We start from the raw sequence: 6000 nt of genomic DNA, 5'->3' as shown, positions 1-6000 counted from the left end.
CTCCCCTGCTGTCCCTCCCCCTCCCCTGCTGTCCCCCCTCCCCCGCTGTCCCTCCCCCTCCCCTGCTGTCCCTCCCCCTCCCCCGCTGTCCCCCCTCCCCCGCTGTCCCTCCCCCTCCCCCGCTGTCCCCCCCTCCCCCACTGTCCCCCACGTTCCCAGATCTCGCCTGGCCCCCCCTCAGGGCCTCTACTCCGCTGTTCCCGTGTCAGGCCCCCAGGCCCCCCCCCTCCCCCCCGCCTGGTCCTCACTCAGAGTGGCCTTTCTGGTTCACCCCCCAAACCGCGGCCTCAGCCCCGACTTAGAAAGCCGTCACCCCAGCCCGGCCGTGTGGCTCCGTGGTTGAGCTTCGACCTATGAACCGAGAGGTCACGGTTCGATTCCCGGTCAGGGCACAGGCCCGGTGTCATGGGTGCCTCTCTCTCTCCCTCTCCTTTCTCCCTCCATCTCAGACCCGCGGGGCCATCAGAGAATAAATGCCCGTGTTCAGGCGCCTGGTTGGGGGTGCGTCACAGGCACGGAGGCACCTGCATTGCGTCCTCGGGGAGCCTGGGTCCCACCAGCTGCCGCTGAGGAGGCCCCGGCTGCTCCTTCTTATATAAAAGGCCTGTGGCCGTCAGGACCAAACGAGCAGCGGCTCTCACAGTGGACGGGCGGGTGCAAGCTGTGAGCAGAGGCCGGCGGGGCAGCCAGCTGAGGCAGGGGGAGCGAGCTACTCACGCACCTGGGCCTCTAGTGTGTGTGTGTGTGTGTGTGTGTGTGTGTGTGTGTGTGTGTATCTACACTAATAAAAGAGAAAAATGGTAATTGGCGTACGACGATACCCTTTTCATTGGCTAATCAGGGCTATATGCAAATTAACTGCCAACTAAGATTGGCAGTTAACTGCCAAAAAGATGGCGGTTAATTTGCATATGTAGGCACAATGCAGGGAGGCGAAAGGGAAAGCAGGAAGAAGCCCCCTGCCACTGACAGTGATTGGAAACACAGGGGGGAGCTAAGAGCCTCCCAGGCAGCACCCCCCCAGCCATGATCGGAGAATCAGGCGCCTTTGCCGCCCTGGCCAGTGATAGCAGGAAGTAGGGGTGGAGCCAGCGATGGGAGCTGGGCACGGTCGAAGCTGGCAGTCCCGGGAGCTAGGGGTCCCTTGCCTGGGCCTAAAGCGGAGCCCACGATCGCGGGGCCGCTGCAGCTACGGGTCCCCGCTGCCCGAGCCGGACGCCTCAGCCAGAGGCATTAGGCCTGGGCAGGGGCGGAGCCTGCAACCATGGGGAGCTGGGGGTCCCCTGCCCAGGTCTGATACCTCTGCCGGAGGCCTCAGGCCTGGTCAAGGGGCCGATCCGGTGATTGGTGATCGGAGGGTGATGAGGGTGAACTCCTCTGGCGGAGGCATCAGGCCTGGGCAAGGGGCCGATCAGGTGATCAGAGGGTGATGGGGGTCTACGCCTCTGGCTGAGGCATCAGGCCTGGGCAAGGGGCAGAGCCAGCAATCGGAGGGGTCTGGGGGTCCCCTTCCCAGGCCTGATGCCTGGGCCAGAGGCATCAGGCTGGGCTAGGGGCAGAACCAGTGATGGGGGGAAATGAGGGTCCCCTGCCCAGGCCTGACGCCTCTGTCAGAGGCGTCAGGCCTGGGCAAGGGGCCGATCCTGCGATTGGAGGGTGATGGGGGTCAACGCCTGAGGGCTCCCAGTATGTGAGAGGGGGCAGGCTGGGCTGAGGGACACTCCCCCCCCCCACACACACATACCCAGTGCACGAATTTCGTGCACCGGGCCCCTAGTATGTATATATATATATATATATATACCATTAGATAGCAACATACATAAAAGAAAGCCTCCTCAGACCCTGGTGCCCACCCCTTTGTCTCTCTGTATGGCCTGCCTTCCCGTGGGGACCGAGGGCGGCGCTGGCTTACATCGGGGTGATGAGTGATGGGGGGGAGGCCAGGCTTCTGACCCCACAGCCCCTGGTCATCTCTGCGGTGACCCTGGAGCAGGCGAGAACCCCTATACCCCTCCCCGCCCTGACCTGGTGATGGTGTGGTGGGCCCCGCTGGCCCCTGGGGGAGGAGAGCAGACCGGGGCAGCCCGAAGGGGGGACTGTGAGCAGGACCGGCCCAGTCTGAGGGAGGGGGGAGGGGGGAGGGGGAAGGGGGACAGGGGGAGGGGAGGGGGGAGGGGGAGGGGGCCGGCAGGGCTGCAGCTGCTGTGGTCTAACCGCCTCTGGGCCGGGAAGCAGCTGTGCCCACTGCCCCTGGGCTCGAGCTTGGGTGGACGGGCGGTGTGTCCCTGCCCCGGGCAGGTGTCTGCCCAGCCGGTGTCCCCAGCGCTGGGGGGGCCGAATGTGAGGTGAGGTACACGGGGACAGCCACAGGGCGCCCTGGGGGCTGTCATCTCCCCGCTGCCTGTCCTCTAAGCTGAGAGCGCTAGAGGCCCACGGGGTGGCGACAGGACAGCGTCAGCGCGTGAGCCAGGGGGGCCTCGGAGACGCCCCAGGAGGAGGTGACAGTGGCTCCTGGGCCGAGCGGAAGGCTGGCGCCCCGGCCGCCCCGCCCAGCACCATCGGAGCAGGAGCCGACCCGGGAGGAGGGAGCTCCAGGGGCAGCCCAGGCTGGAGGCGGGAAGCCTCTCCAACAATTGCCTCAAAATAGACCAAACGGACTGGCTCGGAGGAAATGAGTCCCAGCCACGGGAAGGGGGGCTAAGGTCTCCCCTCGATGGGGGGGCTGAAAGGCAGGGGCCGGCACTGTCCCCAGGTGCTGCCCGGGGAAAGGCTGCGCTCACGGCCGCGGGGCCCCCTCCAGGCCTGGCGTGGGGGGGTGGGCGGCATTCTGTCCCGTGACCCCTGCTGGGCCGGCCCCCAGGCCTCAGGTTCACTTTCTGCTCAGTTAGCGCTCAAAGGCCTGTCACACTCCAGGTGGGAGGGTTCAGCGGCCCCCAGACCGCAGGGCACACAGACACAGGGTGCCTCTGGGGCAGGGGGGGGCAGGGGAGTCTGGACCCCTCTGCCCCGCTCCCCTGCTGTGGGACCCCAGGGTTCTGGGGAACCCAGTTTGAGAACCAGGCCAAAGCCGGCCCGCACTAGTGAGTGGGGACCCCTGTAGGCAGCTGCCCACTCCCAGGCAGCACTCACCCAAACTCCAGGAACCCCCAAACGGCGGAGGCTGAGGAAGCTCCCGGGCACCTTGTGACCAGAGCCATGTGGGCAGGGAGGGCCCAGGTCAGCATTGGGCGGGACTGAAATCCTGGGTCTCGAGGCCCCCGCCCGCCCGCCCGCCCGCCCGGGAAGGGGCATCCGGGTCCTCCGACGCTGTCACCGCCTGGCTGGCCGCTGGCGGGCAGGGTCTCCGCTCCCAGGCACAGGTCCAGGGACACCCCCCCCAGCCCCCGCCCCCTCCCCGCCGGCGCCCCCTGGGACAGGGACCAGCGTGGTCCTGGGTTCAGCTCTCCGTCCCCCTGTCCCTACACACCATCCAAATGTCCCCGGCACGGCCGGGTGGGGGCCAGGGGGGCTTGTCCCCTTGTGTGGCCTTGTTCCAGTTTCCGGCAGCGCATATAGCATATCCTCCCCTTGAAATGAGAAAAATGCCCTCGCGCGCGCGCGTCTTAGAAACAGGTGAGTAAACAGACAGGGGCCCCGGAGCGCTGGGGGGGCTTGTGGGCGCCTTCAGGGCCGCCTGCCGCCCGCGGGGACACAGCTGGCTCCTGCAGCCATCGCTCTCGGGCCTCAGGTCCCTCTTTCCCGGGACCCCAGCCGGGCCCGCTCCCTGCCGCCCCCTCCCCGAAAAGGGGAGTGGCTCGCGTGGCCCCAGCCGCCTCCTCGAGAACCAGCTCCACGCGGCTGTGACGGGGCAGGTCTGTCCACCAGCCCCCCCGGCCCGGTGGGCCAGAGGACCCTCCCTGGTGCGGGGCAGTGAGTCTGGCATCCGCGGGCGTAGCAAAGGGGCCCTGGACCTCGGCCAACCCGGGACCAGGGCCGCGTGAAGGCGTGGATGGCTGTTCTCGCAGGCGGAGCGGCCGGGAGAGGTCCACGGGGAGGGAGGACCTACGGAATACTTAAACAGTAAAGACCAAAAAACAGACAAAAGAGAGAAGCGAACCCTCGCCCAGGCCTGCGTGGTTCCCTCTATTTCATTTCATTTTTAACAGCCAAATAGTCTTGAACAGTAACACTCTTACATGGTCCCACAGCCACAGCTAGACACACCGGGGTGCGCACAGAGACCTCCTCCTATCCCCACCCCCAGGCACCCCCTCCAAGGATCCTTCCTGTTAACCCTCCCAGTCTCCCCTGGGTGACAAGCTCAGACACAGGCCGGGACCCTCCTTCCGGGGGCCCGAGCGCCTGTGCACCAGGCCTGCGCGTGCCCTGCGCCCACAGCGCCCCGAAGCCGTCACGCCCCCGTCAGGGACCCGCTGCGCCGCTCACAGCGGCGCAGACTACATCCTGCCATGGCCTCAACCATGACAACATGGCGTTTCCGACCTTTCGTCACAGCCGAGGCCCCGTGGTAAGCCTTGCACGCCCCCAATTCCACACGTGGACAGGAGTTTCTGGCACGGATTTCCACAAGTGGGCCTGCTGGGTCCGACGGCAAGGAAGGCCCAAAGGGAGTTTGCAAGAGGCTGCCCTGTCCCTCCGCCCGCCCCCCCCCCCGCCCCCCTGCAGGACGTGGGCCCATGTGGGGTTCCGACGGCCGGGAACGGAATTGCAACGTCATGTTCATGTGCGTTCCTCCTATTACGGCCTCTTCCCCCTGTGGTCGCCTTTCTCCTCTGTCCTTCCTTTTTCTATTCTAGGGGCCCCCGGCGTGGGGGGGGACAGTCCTCTGGGGCGTGGGCTGCAAGTCCTTTTCCTGGGACACCCGTGCTTGGTGCCCTGACTTGGCTTACGGTGATTTTTGCCTCGTCTTTTTTTTTTTTTTTTTTATGGTGTCTGGATTTTTAATCATGATTGGAAAACTCTCTTCCCACTCAGAGTTTTAAAGGAAGTTATTTATGTTTTCCTCAAACAGTTTAATGTTTTTTTAAATTTATTTTTTGTGTGGCAAAATATACCCAAGGTGAAATTGACCATTTTAAGCATTAAGCGCATCGTCCAGTGGCAGAAGTACACTCACATTTTTGCACGATCCTCACTGCTCTCCATTTCCAGAACCTTCTTGTTGTTTCATGGTTTCTTTCTTTTTTTAAAAAAATATATTTTATTGATTTTTTTTTTTTTTTTTACAGAGAGGAAGGGAGAAGGAGAGGGACAGAGAGATAGAAACATCGATCAGCTGCCTCCTGCACACCCCCTACTGGGGATGTGCCCGCAACCCAGGTACATGCCCTTGACCGGAATCGAACCCGGGACCCTTCAGTCCGCAGGCCGACGCTCTATCCACTGAGCCAAACCGGTCAGGGCCATGGTTTCTTTTTAAAAATGTTAAATCTTTGCTCTAGTTGAAATGTGGACAAACTGTGGGCCCAACTTCATCTTTTTCTAGACGGTTATCACATTACCACACATCATTTATTAAAACTCCAGCCCACTGGCATAGCTCAGTGGTTGAGCGTCAACCTATGAACCAGGAGGTCAGGGTTCGATTCCCGGTCAGGGCACAGGCCTGGGTGCAGGCTCGATCCCCAGTGGGGGCGTGCAGGGGGCATCATTGATGTTTCTCTCTCTCTCCTCCCTTCCCCTCTGAAATCAGTAAAAATATATTTTAAAAAAACAACAATAAACTCAATCATTCTGTTTTAGCAAGCCCATTTTATTTAAAAAATGTTTTTATTGATTTCAGAGAGAGAGAGAGAGAGAGAGACATTAACATCGATGGTTCCTGCACGAATTTCAACTGGGGATCGAACCTGAAACCCAGGCGTGTGCCTTGACCTGGAATCGAATGGGGTGACGTCCAACCCACTGAGCCGCACCGGCAGGGCCTTGAAGCCCATTTTAAAGTTGGTGGGTCCAGAAACGAGGACCCAGAGTGGAGCCGTGAAGAGGCCGCCCCCC

This window comes from Myotis daubentonii, chromosome 5 (genome assembly GCF_963259705.1).
Source record: "Myotis daubentonii chromosome 5, mMyoDau2.1, whole genome shotgun sequence".
Taxonomy (NCBI): domain Eukaryota; kingdom Metazoa; phylum Chordata; class Mammalia; order Chiroptera; family Vespertilionidae; genus Myotis; species Myotis daubentonii.
The sequence above is the reverse complement of the archived record's forward strand: the minus strand, read 5'-3'. Positions refer to the sequence as shown.